Source organism: Notamacropus eugenii, chromosome 2 (genome assembly GCF_028372415.1).
Source record: "Notamacropus eugenii isolate mMacEug1 chromosome 2, mMacEug1.pri_v2, whole genome shotgun sequence".
Taxonomy (NCBI): domain Eukaryota; kingdom Metazoa; phylum Chordata; class Mammalia; order Diprotodontia; family Macropodidae; genus Notamacropus; species Notamacropus eugenii.
Window position 1 is genome coordinate 58,462,708 of NC_092873.1, and position 22,595 is coordinate 58,485,302.

The window sequence follows — 22,595 nt, forward strand, 5'->3', positions numbered from 1 at the left end:
CAGAACCTAGTACAGTGCCCTGCACACAGTAGGTGCTTAATAAATGCTTGTTGGGTTGGACTGCATGTAAAAAGCAGAAGGTTAAAGCCACTTCTACTAATCAATAACTGGTTGGCTCTTGCCATTGGTTGAGAAGAAAGATCTCAGGTATAAAACAGCTTAAAAGTTGAATCCTATGGGGTGCATTTGGCCAGTTGAACCTACACTGCAAAAAGAAATGATCTTGCTTCACCTTTGTGAGGGAGGTGAACCCTCATCAGGGCTGTCTTCCCCATTCACTGTTTAGTTTACTAAGGGAACATGTTTACAAAGGGGAAACTCTAACTCTTGAACTAGGATATTTGTGAACTGAGGAGTTCCATTCCCAGGGATGGGATGCTATCTTCAACTGGCACTTTATGTGGGTTGATGTATCTCTCCCTGAGCTCAGACATGGGCCCAAAAGAGATGTGTGCTGTCCTTCTGTTCCTAGAAGAGCAGGGATCCTGGAGGTGGGGGTGGGGAACACTAGGCTATGTTTATCTGTGAGTGGCCGGAGCTGGAGTTGGGGGGGTAGATGTGTCAGTTACCAGGAGTAGTGACCACTTAGCCGAATGATTTTGAGATCAGTTGATCATCTGCTCTTCTCTGGCATCTCTTCTATCAAGGAAGAGGATTTGGGAAAGAAAATGGGAGCCTCTTACTTTCACAATAACTGGCTATGAGTATTCCCTCAACCATTGCATCTTCTGCCTAAACAACACCCTGGTTTTTTGACTTCTAGATAGTGCAGGCAAACCATGCGCCAGAGTCTGGCTGTCTCAGGAAAACATCCCAGATGCCCTTTCATCACATTAGACTGTGGGGTTTCCTGCAGGCCAGCTTCCTCTTCTGTTCTCCTTAGGTGAGGCCTCAGATGAGCTCCATCTCTAAAGTAGCCATCACAGATGCCCCCAAAGTACCACTGGACTCTAGGATAAGGAAGGCTTCCCCGTTCCCCACCCCCACCCTGCATAACCACTAGCAAGGCTTTGCAGTGAAACCCTGGGGAACAAAGATGGGACATGCCCATCCTAGACCAGTGAATAAAGCCCTTGTCCCCCAGGCACAAGACCCACACAAAGGGAGGCGGGAGGGTGGAACACGGAACAGCTGCAAAGATTGGCTCTAGAGGCTTCTGTGCCTGGGGCAGCCAGAGACTCAGTGCATCCCGTGGGAAATCTCCCTTCTGGAAACGTTGTTCTTTCAGGGGGCTCAGTTGGGCCTCCTTCCTTTCCTGATTTTCCCCAACTAATTGTGAGTGCAATTCCCCTCCCCCCTCAAATGATCTAATATTTCCCTTGTGCATTTATTTTAGATACTTTTATGTGTACATGACATCTCATTCTATGGAGTATAAGCTCCTTGAGGGCAGAGATTATTTCATTTTTCTCTTTGTATCTCCAGTGCCTAGAACAGTGGCACACAGGGTTTGTTGATAGATTGATACATTAACCAAGCCTTGGGAGTCCTACTTGGGAAGTAGCTGTGTGTGCTTTGTCTGATGCTTTTACCCAGCTAGCCTCTTGATCAGACTGGCAAAGACTGGGGTGCAGGATGCAGGTTACAGGAGTTAAGGAGAAGGAGATGGCAGCATTAGATTGGGTCTTCAGAATTAGATTCAGTAGGACTTGGCACAGTAAGCAAGAGGGAGGAAGCAAAGATCCTGAGTGAATGAGAGAATGCCTTGACAGGGAAATTAACAGGAAGGGCACATTATATGCCTAGCACCAGCCTTGCCCGCAGTGGTGATCGTGAGTGTGTGTTGAATAGCAAGCATGTGTTTGTGACACTAAATCTCGGGTACTATCTTGGGACTTGGAGCAGGTGGTAGATGGACAACCAGGGGCCAAAGGACAGAGTCTAGTGCATTGGACTAGTTACCTGGAGAACAGGCACCACTTTGTGCTCTGAGAAAACTGAAGGAAGGATTTGGATGAGTTTGGGGTTCACCGAGACAAAATGAGGGTACTGACTGAAGAGACTAATGGAGAGAGAGTGGAGATCATGTAACCCATTAGGCACGATCACGGATGACTGGCGATGGTGGCAGAGGACCTGAGTTCAAATCCTGCCTCTATCACTTTTCCTCTGTGTGACACTGGCCAAATCACATCCCTTCTCTGCATCTCAGTTTCCTTACCTGTAAAGCAACAGGGTGAAGACTTAAATAAACTCTAAGGTCTCTTCCAGGTTGAATATTTATCATTCATTATTCCTACAAAGACCTTTCCCTTGGCCTCATCTCTCCCATGGTATAGCCATGGCCTACTTGTTAATACTATGAATCCCTTTCTGGAGGATATGGGAGCACAGGGAGCCTAAATGTGCTATTTCCATGTTTCCCTTAAAATATATCCAAGTATTTTTCATCTCCAGTGAAACAGAATGGGTCAGTGTGGGAAAATGGAGAAGTCTGGGGCTGTTGGTGCATGTCACTGGTTCATGTATGAGGAATTGGCAGTTAGAAAGCAGAGTGGCACAGATCCACAGCCTCGGCTTTCTCTATGACAAGAGTTTCTAGGCAGCAGCATCCACATTGGCCCTGTAAGCTCCCTTGGCTTCCCTTCTCGGAAGGCCTGGGAATCTTCACCGACTTGGAATTTCCAGAATTGGGTAGTAGAGCTGGAAGGGGCCCTTGGTGTTATTCAGCAAACATTGTGAAAGCCTTGGATGATTGTGTAGCCAGCACTGGACTGGGGTCTGAGGATTCAGACAAAAAAAAAAGAAACAGCCCTTGTCCTGGAAAGGAGAGAGACCACATGTCCCTCTACATATATATAGGATGACTCCAAGGTAGCTTTGGGGAGGTGGCACCAGCCACTGCTGGGGGGTGGCTTCATGGAGAAGCTAGTGCTTGAACTGAATCTTGAAGGAAGTAAGGGATCCTGTAAGGTGGAAGGAAGGAGGGAGAGCACTCCAGGCCTAGGGAACAACCAGTGCAAAGACTCAGAGATGAGAGATGAAGTGCTGGATGGGAGGGAGTCATGTATAATGAGGTTGGAAAGGTAGGTTGAGGCCAGGATGTAAAGAGTTTTAAAAGTCAAACAAAGGAGCTTCTATTTGCTCACAGAGGAACTAGGGAGCCACTAGAAATTGTGGAGGAACTACTTTTAAGGAAAATCCCTTTGGCATCTGCGTGGAGGGGAACCGGGTTGGAGACAGGCGAGATTTGAGGCAGAGATCAATTAGGAAGCTGTGGAAACTAGCCAATCGGGAGGCCATGAGAGCCTGAAATAAGGAGGCAGATGTGTGGGGAACGAGAAGGGGACAGATTGGCAGATGCCTTGATAGAAACACAAGGTTGAGCAAATGACTGTTTTTGTGGGACCAGTAAGAATGAGGAGTGTGGAATTACAGGAAGCTTGCTAGCAGGGAGGGATTGGAAGGATGGTAGTGCCCTCCACAGGCATGGGGGATTTGGGAAGAGGATGAGTTTGGGGAAAGGCTGATGGGTGGTGTTTGGACACGTTGAGTTTAAACGTCCGTGGCATCTCCAGGTTGGTGTTTTCAGCAGGCAGCTAGTGATGCCAGGGCAAAGCTCAGGAAAGAGGTTGCCTTTGTATATCCAGGACTCATCTGCAGAGAGATGATAATTAAACCCATGGGAGCCGACAAAGTCACCGAGAGAGTGAGGAGAGAGAGGAGCCCAAAATAGAGCGACAGAGCCCTGGGGAGCCCCGGCACTAAGGGGCACAAGAGGGAGCAAGGAGTGATGGGGCAGGTAGGAGGGGAGCACAGCCCCAGAGAGGACTGAGGCCATGGCCGGGGACATGGGTGGGCAGCACAGTCATTGCTGGAGAGAGGTCAAGGGTGAAAACTAGGAAGAGATGGGGAAGATTGCCAGGTCTGGCCATGGAGAGAGCACCAGTCACTGGGAAGAGAGGACCAAGGGAGGAAGCCTGGTCTCAGAGGGATGAGGGGACAGAGGAGAGGAAGTGGAACTCAGAGGGCAGAAGCTGTGTTGAGACATCAGGCAGAGAGAAGGAGGAAAAATCCAGCACCAGCTCTTGAGGGGCAGCAGCATCGAGGGAGGGGGGCACTCAGCTGTGTCTGTCGGCAGCAGGGAAGGAACCAGAGCAGAGGGAGAGACTGAAGAGGTTTCTGGAGATAGAGCCGCAGTCTTGTTGGGAAAGGGAACCAGCGCTGTCCAGTGATTTGGCCAAGATCACATCCGTTAGGTCACGTACCAGATCTGAACCCACGTCTTCTGGCTGCAGATAGAGTGTTCTTCCCAAGGTGTGGGCCAAGGTTTGGGCTCTGTCCTCTCTGGGTGTCCCAGCTGCCTGCCCACCCAAGGCCCAGGCACAGGGGTGCAAGTTCTCATCTCCTGCTGGTGCCCTAGGATGCCTACCACCCAAGATGCAGCCGCTGGTCTAGGTCAGTGCCAGAGGCAAGAGCCCTTAGGAACATGAACCAAATGTAACTAGACACTGCCATCTGCTGCCTTTGGCTGGGATTACGCTCGGGGTGTGCTCCTGGCCAGCTCCCATCCATCTCTAAACTACCGTGTACAAGACTGGAGCAATGGCCCCAGTCTGATCCAGCCATCCATTACTTATCCCTGCTAGTACAGCCACCAACAACACAGTCACTTCTGCACATAATCCAGATAAAACACAAACTGATGGTTCTATACTACTTTGCCGACATTATCTCATCTGAGCCCCACAACAGCTTACAAAGGAGGTACTGAGGGTGTTACTCCTATTTTACAATGGGGATACAGAAGCTGAGACACCACAAGTGACCTGCAGTAAGTGCCCAAGGTGAGATCGGGCCCCAGACTATGCTGACTCCAAGTCTTTCCCTACCCGATGCTTTTTTTCACGTGTGTACTGAACAGACAACAGAGATACAAGGTCAACACCAGGCAATCATATCTTGATCTACCTGTTTCACAGCCACATAGAAGGCCTTCAGCATTCAGTGTCTCCACCTCTGACATATCCTGCCTGTGTCGCCCTAAGCAAGTCCTGTAACCACTTTGAGGTCAAGTCAGCTCCTAAAGAATGTAATTTTTGGAGAAGATACCAACCTGCTTTGGTAGAGGGAGTTTTCTCACCTCTAGATACTAATGAAATCACACATCTAGTCACCATCCTTATCTCCCTAGAGATAGGAAGCCTTCAGTATCCATCATTTAGGTTGGAACACTATTTGATTGGCCAGCTCACAACACTCTTCCTGGGCCATGACTCTTGGGAGCCAGCACAACTGGACAAGGGGAGGAGGTTCCACTCGATTCCTGAAGAATCCACCGATCACAGTGTACTGTTTCTCTTTCGTTTTATTTTTTCTTTCTCGTGGTTTTCCCCTTTTCTGGTTGTTCTTTTACAACATGATGAATATGGAAATCTTTTTAATATGATCATACATGTAGAGCCCGTATCAGATTGCATACCATCCTGGGGAGGGGGAGTGGAGAGAGGGAGAAATTTGAGAATTCAAAAATCTTGTAAAAGTGAATACTGAAAACTAAAAATTAATTAATTAATGAAAATAATCCTGACTACAGGCATTTCTGCTCTCAGCCTGGCGCAGTTTGGGGGACAGCGGCGCTGCAGTCCTCAGGAGCAGGCCCAGACCAGCAGGTGAGCCCCTCCTCCAAGATCTCCAGTTGGAGAATTTTGGGGATTAAAAATTGCTCTTCTGGGATGTAGAGACCTTGCCATGTAGTGTGCCAAAAATGAGTTCTCAGTGAAGATCAGTGTCCCCTCTTGTCTCTCCGAGACTGAATCATGGAGGGAGGGTGGAAGGTCCTTATGCTTATGATCCCTTCTCCCTAGAGCTTTTCTGGCTTTGGGCCTCATGTTTCCCCCACCTCCCTCCCCTAAGGCACTGTCTTTGTCCTGAATCCTTCATGTAACTTAGGCCTCCAGTCACTTACAGCCCTCCTTCTGTCTCACCTGACTGGGACAGAATGCCTAGGAGGCGATGCCCCACTTCACAGAAGACAGGCCTCTACCCACATACATCATCTTTGGTCCAAAGGGTGACCCTGGGGAACCAGGTGGGAGGGAGACGTTTACCTTCAATCCATCACTGTTCCTGGCAAGTCAGCTAAGGACTCAGGAATGTTGTCCTTGTACATCAAAGACATCTCATTACTCTCTCCTCCCTGACTGGCCACTCAATGAGTGGACTGCCGTGAAGACTGGCAAACAAACAGCTCCCTGTCTGTCTCCTCCTCAGCCCCAAGGTCAGTTTGGTTGGTTTTGGAGGATGGGATGAATAGGCTTGAACCTGCGACCCTAATAGGGCCCCCCCCTGCCTCCTCTTTGGGGATGGGGGTGAACCAAGGCCAGAGGACAGAGGAGGTGTCCTTGCTGGAGAGGGCTGTAGGAGAGGGGAGGGAAGCCCAGCTCTGGGCTTGTCCTGGCAGATTGGCACAGAGATATAAAGAATGATCCCAAGATTGCTCCACAGACCTGGGCTAGTCCAGTGGGGGAATCCCTCCTTTCTTGCCTTTCTCCTCCTCCTCCCAATCCCACCCCCAGTAGTTCTGACCATCTGGACCTAACCATTCAGCAGCCCCTTTCCTACCCATTTCTGGAAACTGAAAGGCGATTTAGGAACTCAAAGGCCCTCCTATTCCACCCGTCAGGGACTGGAAGGACTGGAAATACTTCTCCCAAGAAGGCTCAGAATAATCACTGGCACCCATTTCTAAAGTCTCCCTCCTTCCTCCCAGGCGCACATCTTCCTTGGGCATCGGCTCTTAGATTCTGCTCTTTCCTGGATGCTCTGGGTGTCAATAAGCAGCTTATGGCAGTCACGGCCCAGTGGAAGTGCTGGTCGAGGCATGAGGCCCTTCTCTTAGCTCGAGCCCCACCCAACTTTGTCTGTTCCCCATGACCTAACTTCCTCCAGTCTTCCCACAGCTCACTGCCGCTCTCCCAAGTTGGCAGACGAATGTGTTGTGAAGGAGGCCTGTAACATTTATAGAACTTTCCAGGAAGTTTGGTTGTTTTGTGTGTCTTTAACTGGATTGGTCCCTTTGGAGATCAAAAAGTGTTTAAAGCTTCAGTGACCTTCTCTGAAGTTAGCCACGAGCTTTCAGTGGGGGAAGGGAAGAGGTCTGGATCAGTAGAGACCTGAGGTAGGGGGTCTGAATCAGCAGAGATCTAGAGGGAGAGAGTCTGAATCATCAAAGATCTGAGGTGGGGGGGGTCTGGATCAGCAGAGATCTGAGGTGGGGGAATTGGATCACCAGAGATCTGGAGTCGGTCAGCTAGAGAGTTTTGGCTTTGATCTCTCTTCCATTTCTCCTTCAGTGTCTCCCAAAACAGCAGTGGGAGTGTTAGGATAGGATTCGAATACACACCAGGAAAAGGTTAATGAGAGTTTCCTGTAATCCTGAAGGGTGGGGGTGGGGGGGTGAGAGAGGCACAGTCCCTGGAGTCCTACCCCACTGCTCCACTTGCTTACCAGAGGCTGGGCTTGGGCAGCTGAGCCTAGGAGACAAGCCTCGCTGAGGAGATATGGAAAGGGTGAGGCACCAGCAGCACGAGCCCAAAATAGAAGGTCTAAAATTAAACTGTTTGTCTGGAGGCTGCAGGGAACCAGGGGCCTGGGCTCTTGTCTCTGGGCGGTCCCCTGGAGCCTCCGCTTCTGTGGACACACCTCCTCAAACTATCCTCCCAGCTCTTCTGCACAGGCTGGAAACAGTCGACTTTTTGGCTGTTAGCCTGTTTAATCAGAAGGAAACTGGGTCTGAAACGGAACAAAGGTGGGCTCTGGCCCCACTGGAGCTTCCCTCTGGGAGAGATAGAAAAACATTCAGAGGCTCCATCATGGCTCCACCCAAACATATGGGGAAATAAACCTGGATAAGTTAAAAAAATGCAAATCATGTTCAGACACATAGAAACACACAGAGAGACATGTTGGAGTAAACTCATTTGTGCCCAGAGGGAGATCTGGAGATGTGGTAGGGTTATGAAAAGCTAGAGTATCTTATTAAGGAGATGGATTGCAATCTGCTGTCCTGGAGGGAATGGACAGATCAAGGAGCACTCAGAGCCCCTGAAGTTATTAAAGAATAATTCTGGGAGGACTTAGAAAGGAAAGTGTGCCTCTCTTCAGAAGCCAGCATGGGTTCACTGAGAATAAATCAAGCTAGATTAAGCTTGCTTCATTTCTTGAAAGGGACTAACCAGCCTGGTCCAGTGGAGGAAATGCAAGAGTCATGGTTTGTTTAGACTTCAGTGATCTGCTTGACACAGTCTCCCCTCTTATCCTTTTGACCCAGATGGAAAGATATGGGCTAGAAGATAGTGAGTACAGAGATCAGAATGGAGGAGAGGAGCCAGGGCCACAGGGGCCTGAAAGAGCCCCTATGCCTCATCCTCCAGCTCAAAGGGGAGCCTGCACTTACCTTCTGACCATGTGCAGCAACTATACTGACCCAGAGGAATCCTTGCTTCTGATCTTGTGCTCTGAGTGTTCCCTGCTCTCACCCTCACCTGTGACTTCCAGCAAACTCTGATCTGGCCCAAAGCTTCCTATGACTTGTAGTTGGACCTTGGCCCATCTCTCCCTTGACCCATGATGGGCGACTAAGGCCTTCTAGAAAGCTGTTTGCTACCTCAAGATCCCAGTCACCACTGGCACCATGCACAGGCCTCTCAGGCCTTCTCTGCCCATTGGCTGACCTCTCAGACAGAGCTTCTATTGCTGTTTTAGCCCTCCCTCTTCCTGATTCCTCCAGTGGTCAGTGATCTTTCACCCTGTAGTAACTTCATAGCTATACATATGTTGTTCCCTATAGAATGCAAAATCCTTGAGGAAAAGAACTGTTTTTGTCTTTGTATCCCCCATGCCTAGCACAGGGCCCTGGACTATGGACCCTTGGCAGTACCTGTTAAGGTGAATTGATTGGGCACTCTTGATGAATGACCTGTCCTTGCTCATACTCCCTAAAGGTGGATGGAATGGAAGTGGATGGAATGTGGAGTGGGTCTGGGGGACTAGAATACGACAGGGGGACAATAGAGGTCACTCATGTCCAGGGGTGGCCACAAGGCCCTGCCTGTCTTTTGCCTATTGGGTCCAACCTTTTTTCACCAGTGACTTGGACAAAGACAGTGATGCACCCTATCCAACTGGCACAGAACTTGAAGCTAGGAGGAAAGGATAGCTACTAAGTTGGATGACAGACCAAGACCCCAAATACCTCCGCAGACCAGAGCCACAGGCTTAATATAGGATTGCAGGGGTCTGAGTTAGAAAGGGCTTTTGAGTCATTTGTAGATGAGAAAACTGGGTTCTTGAGAGACCTGAGAATCTTCCCAAGCCCACACGGATAGCTAATGGTGGAGCCAGAATTCAAAGCCAGCACTTGACTTCAAATGTTGTATTCTCTCCATGGTGCTATTCTGATTCTCACAAGATGGAACTTAGAGGGACAAATAGGAGGCGTGGCTCTTTGGTTCTGATAAAAAGCCTGCAAAGAAACACCAGAGGGGAGAGATGTAACTGGAAAATCATTTACATGAAAAAAGAGACCCAGGGGTCTTAGGCAGCCATGGGGCCTTAGTAGACCATGAGTCTGGGAGTCTATGGCCAGAGCAGATCATGGGGAGCTGAAGGCCCCGCCAGTCTCTGACCTGAAGAGCTCACAGCCCAAGTCCTGGGAGTCATTCTGGGCCCTGTGTTTGAATCTGACAACACTGAGCGTAGACATTAGACGGGAAGTTTCTTGAGGTCAGGGATTGTTTTGGCTTTTGCTTTGTATCCCCAGAATGTAGTCCAGTGTCTGACACAGAGTGAGTGTTTGATGAATGCTCATTGACAGATTGATATCCAGAAGCACAAGATCCAGAGTGGAAAGGGGACTAGAAATGGGTTAGTATAGGATTAGAGAAAGAAGGAAGAGGGAATGCCATGAAGAAGAGAAGGCCAAGGACATAGGAGATGCCTTCAGATATCTGGATGGATGGCTAGATTTGCTCTGCTCCACTCCAGAAGGCACAATCAGAGCCAGTGGAGGGCAGATTTTGCCCATTGTGAGGAACTTCCTTACAGAGGTAACAGAAAATGGAACTAGCTGTCTTTTGGAGTAATGAGCTCCCTGTAGCTAGAGGTAGACTAGACACATTGGGCAGAGTTGGAATAGGAGACCTTGAAGGTCTCTTCCACTTCTACAATTCTACGACTGATTTCTTTTTAAACAAACATTCCAGAACTTAGACATCTAAGTGAATGTCGTCCTTTTAAAATTGTTGTCTCCGGAGACTATACTTCACTGTCGTTGCTGAGTTGTTTCAGCCATGACCAACTCTTCATGACCTCATTTGGGATTTTCTTGGCCAAGATACTGGAGTGGCTTGCTATTTCCTTTCCCAGTTCATTTGATAGAAGAGGAAACTAAGGCAAACAGGGTGAAGTGACTTGCTCAGGATCACATAGCTAGTAAGTGTCTGAGGCCAGATTCAACTCAGAAAAATGAGTCTTCTTGACTCCAGGCCCAGCACTCTATCCACTATGGTACCACCTAGCTGCCCTGGGCTCCCATACCTTAGTGTTAGATGACTTCACCAGTGTGGGTGCCCCTCCACTGACACAGGGGACAAGTCTTAGGTGACAATCTTGGTAAACTTTGGTGGCTGAAAAAGCCTCATCCCTTGGCAGCCAACTTCCTGGTGGTGAGACTCTTGGGGGCTCCTCCAGAGAGGTCTTTGAAGGAGAGCTCCAGCCAGTTTCATTCAGGATCACTCAGCTCCAATCCCACCTTCTGGAAGAAGCCTTGGCCAAGTCGTCCTCTTCCAGACTTCTGCCAGTGCCCTCCTGGAAGCTTACCTTCTCTGTCTTGTGGGCATGTTTATCATGTACAGCTATTTACATGTGGTCGCTCCTGCCCCGCCCCCACTTAGAAGGGCTCTTTGAGTACTATGATTTGGCCTTTCTCAAAGTCAGTAGTCACTTTGGAAAATTCAGGGCCCCCACCACCTCACAATGAAGCATCAGGCCTTTGGGAGACTCTCTTCCAGAAATGCTGCTTTTGTTGTACAATGTACTTTTAGATTTTCTAGTTTGGAACCATATTCAGGGAAAGAGTTTATGTCAATTAGGAAAAAATACCTTTGGGGTGAGTGTCTGTGCGCTTGTGTTTTTCATCCCCATTGGCTGCCATGGGAATTTAACCAATGGTTGTTGACTATCTCGTCCCCCTCCTTATTCACCAATACCAGCTCTGAATGGCTTCTCAGAGGCCTTTAGGAAATCCAGTGTAACCCCAAAGACCCAAAATTTGTTACTTCTGAGAAAGCTGGAGAAGCTTTTGGTCTGGTCCACCCCACAGCACCAACCCAAAGAGTCCCCTGCACAGTGCCCCAGGGGACCCCGCTCCCAGTTGGCTCTCCTGATTTGGAAGTCACTGCTGACACCCAGCCTGAGGCTGTGGAACCTGCCAAGGCTCAGAAAGCAACAGCTGCCTCTTTGGCTAAGTGTGCCACTTCCCAAGGGAAGGGCCCAGGGCTGCCTGGAGTGCCTAACTCCAGGTCCTCTTGCCAAATGAGCAGTCATATGAATCTCCCGGTGCATCCATGTGAGGTGGTCTTGAGCATGAGAATATTCACATGTTCCCATCCAGATGCAGCTGAATGCTTCTGACTCTTACCCGAAGCCATGTAGAAACAGACATTGTTGGCCACAATCCCACGTTCACATGTGTTTCCAAACTGTAAGACTCCGGCAAACCATGACCACACCCATGTGCTTCCATGGACAGGCCCCGACTGACTCCAACTCAGACTCACCTCTCTCTCTCTCTTTCTTTGTCCCTCTCTGTCTCTGTCTCTGTCTCTCCCTCCTCCCTCTCCTTCCCTCTCTCTCTGTCTCTCTCTCTCTCACACACATACACACACACAGCCACACCCGGAGACTCACAAATAAACAAACACAGACTCCCATGGGACATTCACAGCAGTATTCAGGAGATGAAACTAAAGGAACTCCACCCTCCACACTGAGTGAGTCACCGAATGTACCAATGTCCATGCACACAGAGACACTCTCAGGCTCATCCTGGACACTCACTCCTTGCTTTAGAAATGTTTAGATGTTTCTCCCCACGCTGGCCGCCGAGAACCAGACTAGCTTAGTGCATAGGCTAGCCACAGCCATAGCTGGCTCCAGGCAGCAGACCACACCCTACCAGGCCCACACCAAGGGCTGGAGCCCCATCACTGGCTCACCAGCCCTTGGGCTCATTCACACTCCAACATCCAAGTCCTGTGAATGTCCCCCACCCCAGATACCCCCTCCTGGGCAGCAGGGACTGGTTTCCTCTTCCCAAGGCTATGGGCTGTCTGTGCTCCAAGAACAGATCATAAAAGACAAGAATATGTTATTTATCCCTGTCATACTTGCATTCATTCCTAGTTAATAAAAGTAATGTGAATGTTACTGTTTTTTATTATAAACTGTATAGATGTTATTGAACTGTGTGCTATTATAATAATTCCTGGCTTTTGACTCCATGGACCTTCATTGTCCAGTTCCAATTTTAAAGTTCAAAGAACTACAGAGGCCCCAGAGCCCTGGAGACCCCCCTAGCTCACCCTCTTAGCCCCAGGCCTCTGTCTGGAGTTTCCCTGACTTCTCTGTGGTGGCTCTTCCCCTCCAAGAGGATAGGCGCTTCCAGAGGTCAGGCTTTCTTTTGTTTTGACGTTTGGATTTCCAGGGTCTGGGCCTTTATTTACTTATTTTTGGGGGGTCCAAATCTGTGATTTCATGGGTGTGAGGAGCTTCCTACCAAAGCAGATCAGCAGCTATCCCAGAGAATTACCCAGAGTACTGAGAGGTAAAGTCTCAGACCCAGGGTCGCAAGACCATGCTGTGTGGGGGTCAAAAAGGCTGGATTTCCTGACTGCACCTGGTCTGCTCTCCTCTGTGCCTCTCTACTTGGCACACAGCCAGTGCTTAATAAATGCTTGTTGAATGAACCAATGCTGGGGATTGTTCTCCATCAGTGACAAAGAACACTCCTGACCAGTGCCTCCATATATTAATACGTAAAGAGAGAAAGGCAGTGGGATGTACTGGGCAGAGCTAGAGACAGGGAACCATGTTATTTTTTTACCTGTGTGAATTGGCTGGAAACTTCACCTTTTCTCACCTGTAAAATGATAGCGCTGGATGAGATGCTTTTAAAAAAACCTTCTTAGTTGTATAACAGGCACCCTCTGGAGCTCCCTCCCAGGGAAAGGCAGACCATGCCCATCCCCAGGGTTCTAGAGCATCCTCTGACTTTTCTCTGCCTTCAGCTTGAGCCTCCACCAGATGTGTCCCCCTATTTGTTCAGGGTTCAGGAACCAGCACCCCATTCCATCTAACCACTCAGCACCATGAGGAAGATTGGATTTTCAAATTCTGGGTGTTCCTAACTTTGGGTTGGGAAGGAGATGAGAAGTAGCTTCAAGAGGGAGCCTGAACAAGACATGAGAGGTTCCTTCTGGGCCTGCCTCCATCTGCTTAGTCACTCTGGGCAAGTCCCATCATCTCTCAACTCTTCCATTTTGGTGTCTTGCCCTCTGAACTGCAGAGGAAAATGATGCTACTGTCCATCCAACATGACCATCATTTGGCCAGCTTCCATTAGGATTCAGGCATAGGCCCAGGCTCCCCTTGTTAGCTCTCTAGTCCCTGGCATCATGAAGTTTGGGCTAGGCTGCCCAACAAGTAAGAAGCAGGGGCCACAGGGCGAAGAACGCACTGCCCACATCCCCACCCATCACATGTATGCGGCCAACTCCAAGAGATCCCCAGGGCTGCAAAATGGGTCTTTGTTACAGAGATTATCTTTGTCCCTCATCTCCTGTGTTGTAGGTTCCCTTAGAAGGATCTTAGGCTCACAGGTTTGGGGATTGGAAGAGACCTAAGCAGTCATCTAGTTCTAATCTCTCCTTTTACTGGTACGTTAGAGAGAGGCTGAGAGGCTGACCTGAGGCCACAGAGCCAGCAAGGGGCCAATCCAGGTCCTCTAATTCTGGTTCCAGTGCTCTCCACAAAGCTGGTCAGCCACTCCCGCTCTCCTTCCACACCTTCCCAAGCCCAAGTGGAAGGGGGTCTGTGATGAGACTTGGCTGCTGCTGGCTTCCTGGAGAACCAAACTCTTTCCATTCCCATGTCCCAGGCTTCTCAAAGAAGTTGCCTCATCGTGCAGAGCCCACCAGCAAGAAGAGGCTCCCAGGGTGTCGGGCTGGAGCAGCTGCCCAGAGTGTGGGGGCTTGGTGACTGAAGTCAAACAGCATTCTCCGGAGAGAAGAGGCAGCTGACTACCCCTTTTGTTCCTACTTTTCTACTCCCTCCGCTCGGCTTCTTTTGATGCCTCCTCAGGCTCGGGGCGTTTGCTCTTGGAACCGATTGCTGCCCTACCCTCCATTCAATCTGAATTCCTTTATGGCTCTGCAGGAAGCTCCCCGTAAAATTAACCTGCACTCAAGGACTTCTGTCTCCCTGCGCCGTATTCCTTTGCCCTACTTGGTATCATGCTTATTTGGACTCTAAGCAAACGGAAACCAGATACTCTGCCACCTTCAGAAGAGTTCTGTATGCATGGTTACAGCTCAACCAAGGAGGAACATTCCAGAGACAAAGCTATGCCATAACATGGTTACAAGACCCTGGGAAAGCAGTTCACTGCCCTCTGCCTCAGTTTCCAGATCTGTAAGGTGCATGTGACAGAATGGCTCCTGGAGCTCCTGCCGGAGACAGAGGTTCCTGGGGCAGGTGTCAGGAGACTAGATGGAAATGAGCTTCCAGGGGACAGGAGACCTGATCTCAAACCAGACACTGAAGATTAGGAAGGACCAGCAGGACCTTCAAGGCTCCCCAGTTTCACATAGCTCCCTAGACCCCCTCATTTCACAGACAGGAAAACTGAGGACCAGAGAGGTTCAGTGACCTGACCAGTGTGACCCAGGTCGTGAGGTTGTGGGTCGTGACCCAGCTCTGACTTCAAAGCCAAGCCTCTTTCTGTAAATACATTTGAACTGTGCCACAATCAATAAATAGACATTTATTAAACACTTACTGGATGCCAGGCACTGTGCTGAAGACCAGTGATAGAAAGGAAAACCCACAGCAGGCCCTGCTCTCAGGGAGCTGACCTTGTCATAGTGAAGACAATGTCAGCAACCCCAGGTACGCACAGGGAGAGTCAGAAGAGATACAAGCTAACCTCCAGGGAAAGTGCACAAGCATGGGGGGAGGGTACCAGAACCAGGAAAGGCCTCTTGAACAAAGAGGGCCATGAGCCCAGTCCTGAAGGAAGGTTGGAAGAGGAATAAGTTACTGCAGAGAGAGAACGTGTTCTGTTGGGGCAGTTGGAGATTCCCATTTAACATTGCTGGGAATTGCCAGCAGGTCCTTGGTGATGGGGGCCCACGGGATCCCAAGAATGACTCTATCCCCATCACCCATCTCAGCCGCTCTCACAAAGACTAGTCATCTCGGATCATTTCGTGATACCCAGTGAGACCCAAGCATGTGGACATGGCTGCAGGGCAACTGGGGGCTTCGAGTTAGAAATGTTGGGTTCCTTTTCTTTCTGACAGAGCTGGAGGAAAGTGAGGAGAGACTTGTGAATGGGGCAAAACCAATTAAGAATTCAATTGACCCAACATTTCAGAGCCTCTTAGGTCAGGGGAAGGGTGGAATAGTGGATAGAGAGCTGACCAAGAGCCAGGAGGACCTGAGTGTGAGTCCTGCTCCTGACTCCTTGGTCATAATGTCTTAGGATTCTAGGCTACTCTAAGGCTAGAAATTGCAGAGAAGGTATTGCCCTGCATTGGTAAAGGGAGGACCTTAGACCAGAGACAGCCCAGGCTCAGTCTCTATGCTTATGCTTGAACTGTCTCCTAAGTGGGAGATACTGCACTAGATGGAGCCCAAGAGGGATAAAGACCCATTCTCTTTCATCAAGGAACTCACAGTCTGGGAACTGGGCATGGATGAAAAATATGCTGAACAAGGAGCTTTCTAGATTGTAAGGTCACTGAGGGCAGGACTATCTAAGGGTCTAGCACAGAGCCTTATCCAGACCCAACAGGGAAGAAATGTTAGTGGAATCAAGTAAACAAATACAATGCAAAATATGTGAAAGTGCTTCCAAAGAGGCACAAAGTACATGGTACCAGAGCTCCAGGGAAATTAGGGAGGATACTAATCAGAGTACTGGTTGGCCACTGTTGTTTGCAGAAGCAGGTCTACAAAGTTCAAGTAGTATTATACCTATTTTATAGATGAGGAAACTGAGGCCAAGAGCAGTCCAGTGACTGGCCCAGTTTACACAGCTGTTAAGTGTCTGAGTGGGGAGTCAACACAGGCCTTGCTGTGTGGTTTTTCCATTATAGCATATGTCCTTTGAGGATTAGGTAGCATCTGAGCTGGGTGCAGGCCACGAGAATCAGTTTGAGCCTACATCAGAAGTGTGCCTGGCTTATCTGCCTCAATCCTGGGGCTAATACCTCCACTGTTCTCCTTCTACAACCCTTCATGTTTCATAACTAGTGGCTCTACCCAAGGCATGGTTTTCTCTGATTTTCTCTCCTTTCCTAGGAGGCTTTTAACAGAGTGAATCTGTATGTCGCACCCATGGTCTCTCATCTGGCTCTCATTTCCATTTGGGATGGTAGCATTTTGTAGCTGACAGGGTCTTAAGATGAGTCACCTGCTCACATCTCCTCCTGTCTGGGATGGAGTTAACTCCTGACGGGTTAAGATTACTTTACAAGTTAGGGACAGAACTTTCACCCCCCAACTTCCAGCCTGGTGTTTACTCCCTGGTACCAGGGACCCTTTCCCTTTGATGTCCTCACATCCTCTCCAAACAGGACTTATCCTCCACAAGCCTTGACTTCCCTCCGACTCAAAGTTTATCTCTTTCCTTTTCCCCTCTAGCTGATTAATCACCAAATGACCTTCCAGGCCCCCTTCCCTCCTCAGACTTCTGGGATTCAAAGACTTGCCTAGCTGTTTATGCCAGAACATCTCTTGGATGTGTCCCTTCCCGTATTCCTGCTGCCCCTACCCTAATGAGGCCTCCTCAAGCCTGGCTCATCTCAGATTATCATGATACCAGACCTTCTTTCCCCTAAGCTCACATAGCTTCCATAACAAACCACTATTTTATCATGCTCCCTCTTCTGTCCTCTGGAATCTTGATGGGAAGTGCTGATTGGCTTCCAGAGCATGTGGGTCTGAGTGGATGTCCTGGGCACTGACTTCCTTGATGCTCTTTTAAGGCCTTAGCTCTGGAGATTCACTTAAAGGTCATAGAGATAGAGAAGAAGCTAAGTCCTCTCGTTTGTCCCCATTTCTGCCTCTTTGGCCTGGATTGGCTGGCTAAGAATAGACCTACATTAAGTAAAAATTCCATTTCAATTCCAAGTAACTTGTCCACTCCAACCCAGTTGATTCTTTGCCAGCCCCATCTTCTGAAAGCGGACTTGGTCTGCCTGGTTTCTGGGAAAGTCTGTAGCTCTCATCCTGCCTGTGGGGAAGGGACAGATGCATATCTCTCTGGCTAGAGTTTAGGGTGATCCAGTCTGGTGAGAGGAACCTGAAATGGGCGACATCTTGGGCCGATTGGAGGTTCTCTGCCCCATGGACATGAATGGCTAAGCAGGCAGTTACGCCTGGGCCCAGAGCCCAGCTTCCTCTGAAGATTGGAACACTGGCTCAGGGTGGCCTCACACAATTGTGTAAACTGAGCAGAGGTGAGAGAGGTTGGGAAAATCTGGTGGGGCTGGAGGTTTGCTCTTCAACCCAATTCAAGGAGCCTTTATTATGTTGCTAGGTGATAGGGCCACAAGAGCAAAAGGAAATACAGTCTCTGCCCTTAAGGACTGGTATTCCCAGCATGCCCCATCTTAGCTCTCAGGCAAAATGGGTTCTGCTACTGCAGCCCCTGACCAACCAGGCGCCCTTCTGGCTTCTAAAACAGACCACCCTACCGGGCTCTTGTCTGCCTTTGCCCTGGCTGTTTACTCTGTCTGAAAAACTTCTGTTCTCCTGTTCCTCACTCAGCCCTATTCATCCTTCCCCAGACCAGATCCCTGGAACCCACTCAGACCTCCTGGCTCTTTGCCCCAAGCCTCAGTAGGGAGCCATTTCCTCAACCCTGCCTCCCTTCAGGAAGAGAAAGATCTGATTGTCATCCCTTGTCACAGATAACCCATCAACTAACTCTGATAGCCCACCTTCTCCAGCCTCCCTGGAAGGCCCTTTACCTCGTCCCCTCTCATCTTCAAACAACAAAGATTTCTGTCCTGGGCTTTGCTGCTGCCCCCTCCCGCCCGATGAACTTCCTCAGTGGGTGGGCTGATATCACAGACAGCTGCCAACATCTGTTGGGCTCCGTGCCCTCTAGTGAGACTCCCAGGAACACCTGCCTGAATTTAACCGCCTTTCCCAAGAGGAAGGCCACACACCTCTGGCGGGCACTCCTCCAGGTACTCCCTTGTCCCAAATGACATCGTGCTGATAGTGTCTCACCCCGGGGCATAACAGGCCTCCTCTGGGAGGTCCCTGACCTCCCAACTGAAACCGGCCCAATGATCCTACAAGAAAAGCCCAGGGGCTCCAGAAAGTGCACTGGCCAGATGATGGCATGCCTGGTGACAGACAATGAACCAGGCCCAGAAGAGATTCAGAAAACCTGCAGGGCCCTCTGTGAGCCCAGGCTGTGTCCTAGCAGAAAAGTCCTCCCAGCAATCAACTCACTACGGCTGACAATCATGATGTTCAGAGTAGCCACAGCAGGAGGGACAGGCTGGGACTCAGACACCCAGGCCAGGTGGGAGCGGGTGAAAGGCTCTGGCCAAAGCCCATGCCTAGGCAAGGGAAAACCTGAAGAAAAACTCAGGAGGTGGATGGCGAGAAAAGGAGGTGGGCTAGGCAAGGCAGTAAGAGTGAGGAATGCTAGGAAAGAAAGAGGAGTGGCTGCCCCGGTGCTGAGACCAAGTACCCAGAGATCCCAACAGAGGCATTCAGCAAGTCGTAGGTTGGCATGGAGAATGCTTGGGAGGAGCTAGACAGGAATCCCGTGGAACCGGAAGGGGTGGGCAAGAATGACAGCATTGATAGATGGATTTAAGATTTGCAGAGCATTTGACAAAAGTGAACTCCCTGGATCCTCACAACAACTCTGGAAGGGAGGTGGTGTTGCTCTCCCCATTTTACAGATGAGGAAATTGAGGTAGCCAGAGGTGGAACGACAGCCATAAGTGTCCATGGACACATCTGAATGATGGATTGCGATCTGTACACAGGATATGTGCACCCATCGGAGCCCGGTGGGTGAGCTCTGTGGGTGTAGCCGTTCTGTGCCCAGGCCCTGTGCATCCCCTTAACACGTGCCCCATAAATGTTTCTTACTGACTGACTTACTGCTTCCAAGTTGCATCTCACCACTGAAAGGTGGTATTAGAGATCAGCTTCACATACCTGTCTTGTCTCCTTAGCTAGTTTGTAAGTTAGGTCTTTAATAAAAACAATAGCTGGTGTTGAGCACTGCTTTCTATATGGTATCTCATCACGATCTATACCTCCAGGTAACCCTAGAAGCTAGGTACCACCATTAGCCCATTTTACAGATGAGGTAAACTAGAGGGCATGCAGCTAGTCAGAGTCTGAGGAAGGCCCAGAAAGCAGTTCTTTTGATGCTGATAAAAGGACTCTCTCTACCCACTGTACCACCCTGTACCTCTGGCTTTGGGTCTCATCTCTAACTGCTCTGGGCCTCAGTTTCCTCAGTTGTATGAGGAAAGGGTCAGGCTAGGAAATCTCCCAGGCCCTTTTGGTGCTAACTGGCTCTGGTTCTGGCCTAGGGTCCCGGGTTTGTGACCTTGGCAGCCTCTCTGCCCCCCACCTTCCCCAGACAATCAGTTCCTAAGGCCTCTGTCCCTCCTCACCCTAGTCCAAGGCCTCCATCAGCACCTGCCTGAAGACGTGCCACGCCGTGGCCTTACCACCTGGCTTCCCCCTCCCACTCTCTTCCTCTTCTCATTCTTCCTCTGCACGTTTGCCAGGGGCCCTCTTCTGCAGACTTGAGCACACCCTCTTCTCTGCTGGAATTTGTGGAAGTTCCCATTTGTTTACTCAAATAAAGGTCAAATTCCTTTGGGTGCTCAAGACCTTCCCTAACAAAGCACTCCATGCTCACTCTTTATTACTGGTCTGGCCTCGTCTAGCTGGCCTGTTTTCTCTTGTGTAACTCCCCTACACATATTCTATGTTACAACTGGATGGAAATGCTATTTGTCTCCTTAAAATGCACTGGAATCTCATTTCTTTGTGCCTTTGCTCACAACGTCCCTGGTGTCAGAAATGTCCTTTTCCCTCAATGAGTCAAAAAGTATTTCTGAGCATTTATTATGTGCCAGGCATTGGGGTGGGGGGTGAGGGGGAAAGCAGAAACATTCCCTACCCTCAAAAAGCCTATGTTCTAATGGGGAGACAGTGTGTGCATATACAGGGATATACAAAACACATGCCAAGTAGGTACAAGGTAATCTTGAAGGGGAAGGTACCAGCAGCTGAAGAGGCTGGGAAAGGCCAAAGGAGGCACTCAAGCTGAATCCTGAAGGAAACTAACAGTTCTAAGAAACTGAGATGAAAGGGGAGAAAAATTCAGCCATGAGTCACAGTCAGTGCAAAAGCTTGGAGATGAGAGATGAGCTGGAGCACCATGTGCTAGGAACACCAGACAAGGCAGTGTGGCTGAACTGCAGAGGAGAGAAGGAAGTCAGAAGATTGGAAAAGCACAAAGGGGGCAGGTAGAGGTAGAGCTTTAAGGTGAGAGGCTTGAGGCAAGAGGACTAACTAGGTGATAAGGGACTGAGGCAGGCAGGTGGTTCTGTGTGGTGGGGTGGGGGGAGGGAGGGCAAGGAGTCTGAGGAGCTGGAGGATGGTGGTGCCTGCTCCAGTAATAAGGAAGACTGGAGAACAGATGGCAGCTGTGGAGTGAGCCCAGCTCAACGCCTCCTCTTCCATGAAGCCCTCCCTGCTGCCCTCCCCACTCCTAGCTACCTCCTTCCCCCTGCTGCACTTTCCAGTATTTTGTAACTTGTGAATGACATGAAATGTTGCATCATTCCCTGGATCGGTGTCATACAAACGTCACTGGGGTTGAAAAGGGGCTGACCTCCTGGGATAGGCAGTTCTGGGGGCCAAGTTTCCCTCTCTGCCCTGAGGGCAAGTTGGGAGCACCCTGATCTTGGAGCTACAAAGTGGCCTGGAGGTTTTAAAGGGCCACATGGATGGGAGGGCACAGATGTTGGGGATATGGGAGGGGGCAGAGAGGTGGGTCCCCAGCCGGCCTGCCACTGAGCCAGTTGAGTAGGAACTGAGGACCCTGGGGCCCAGCCAGACCAGAAGGTCCGCTCTTTGAAGGCATGGGTCAGGTCTGGCCTGTTCATCCCTTATGCCTAGCAACGTGTCTGGCACTGGTCAACATTTAATCAATGTTTGTTGTTTGTAGTACCTGGTTCAACACAGAGGTGTTGACACTCTGCAAATACCTATTAAATGATTGACCAACTGGATGAAACGTGGCTCAGGGAATACCTGGGAAGACATATTTTCAAAGCGTCTCCAAGCCGGACGGTTGGAGTGGATAGAGTGTCGGTCCTGAGTCAGGAGGACCTGAGTTCAAATGTGACCTTGGACACTTCCTACCTGTGTATCTCTGGACAAGTCACTTCACTCTGTTTGCCTCAGTTTCCTCATCTATAAAATGAGCTGGAGAAGGAAATGGCAAACCACTGCAGTATCGCGGCCAAGAGCACCTCATAAGGGTCATGGAGAGCCACCCATGACTGAGCAAATTTAAACCGGAAGGAACCTCTTAATGCAATCCATACCTCACACAAGTCTCCTCAAACTCATTCCTGATAAATGGTCCTTTCATGTACTGGATTTCCTCATTAGAATGTAAGGTCCCAAAGATAAGGACTGGGCATGGGCCCTGTCACACAGCAAGCACTTAATAGATGCTCACTGACTTGACTTCAAGTGGCTTTCCTCTCCATCCTACAGAGACTGCATCCAGGGAGGTAGAAGGGTCTGAAGTAAGGGGCCAAATGTCTTCCTGTTGGCTCCACTCACTATCTGCCTCTCCAGGCCTCAGTTTCCATTTCTGTACATCGAAGAAGGGGGCTTGGATTAGATGTAATTGACTTCAAAAAGCTTCTCTGAAGTGCCTAGGCTCTGTGCCAAGCCGTGGGAATACCACGACTAAAACGAAACACTTTGTATCTACAAGGAGCTGCCAACCTCCCAGACGGATCCTTGTATCTGGATAGAGAAATACAAACCATGTACAAGGTCATTTTTCAGAGGAGGTAAGGGGGTAGTGTCAGGAGAAGGCTGGTACAGGGGCTGGCGTCTGGTGTCTGGTGTCTGAGCTGAGCCTGTGGAGAGCTGCGGATCATTAGAAGCCTGAAGCAGGAGAGAGAGCATTCCAGGCCAGTACTGAGGTTCACAGGGGAGAGAAGAGAGAGGGAATGATGTAGGAAACTGAAAGAAGGCCAGTTTGGAACCCTGAGGGATCAATTTACAAAGATAAG

The 22,595-nt window shown here is 49.7% G+C and overlaps 1 long non-coding RNA gene across 1 annotated transcript; it reads left to right on the forward strand.

Annotated features, from left to right (window-relative positions):
* Window positions 1–5,212: 5,212 nt before the first annotated feature.
* Window positions 5,213–19,536, forward strand: LOC140522235 (uncharacterized). The gene is made up of 2 exons (XR_011973258.1): window positions 5,213–5,289; window positions 5,537–19,536. It is a non-coding gene; the product is annotated as an uncharacterized lncRNA (long non-coding RNA).
* Window positions 19,537–22,595: the final 3,059 nt, after the last annotated feature.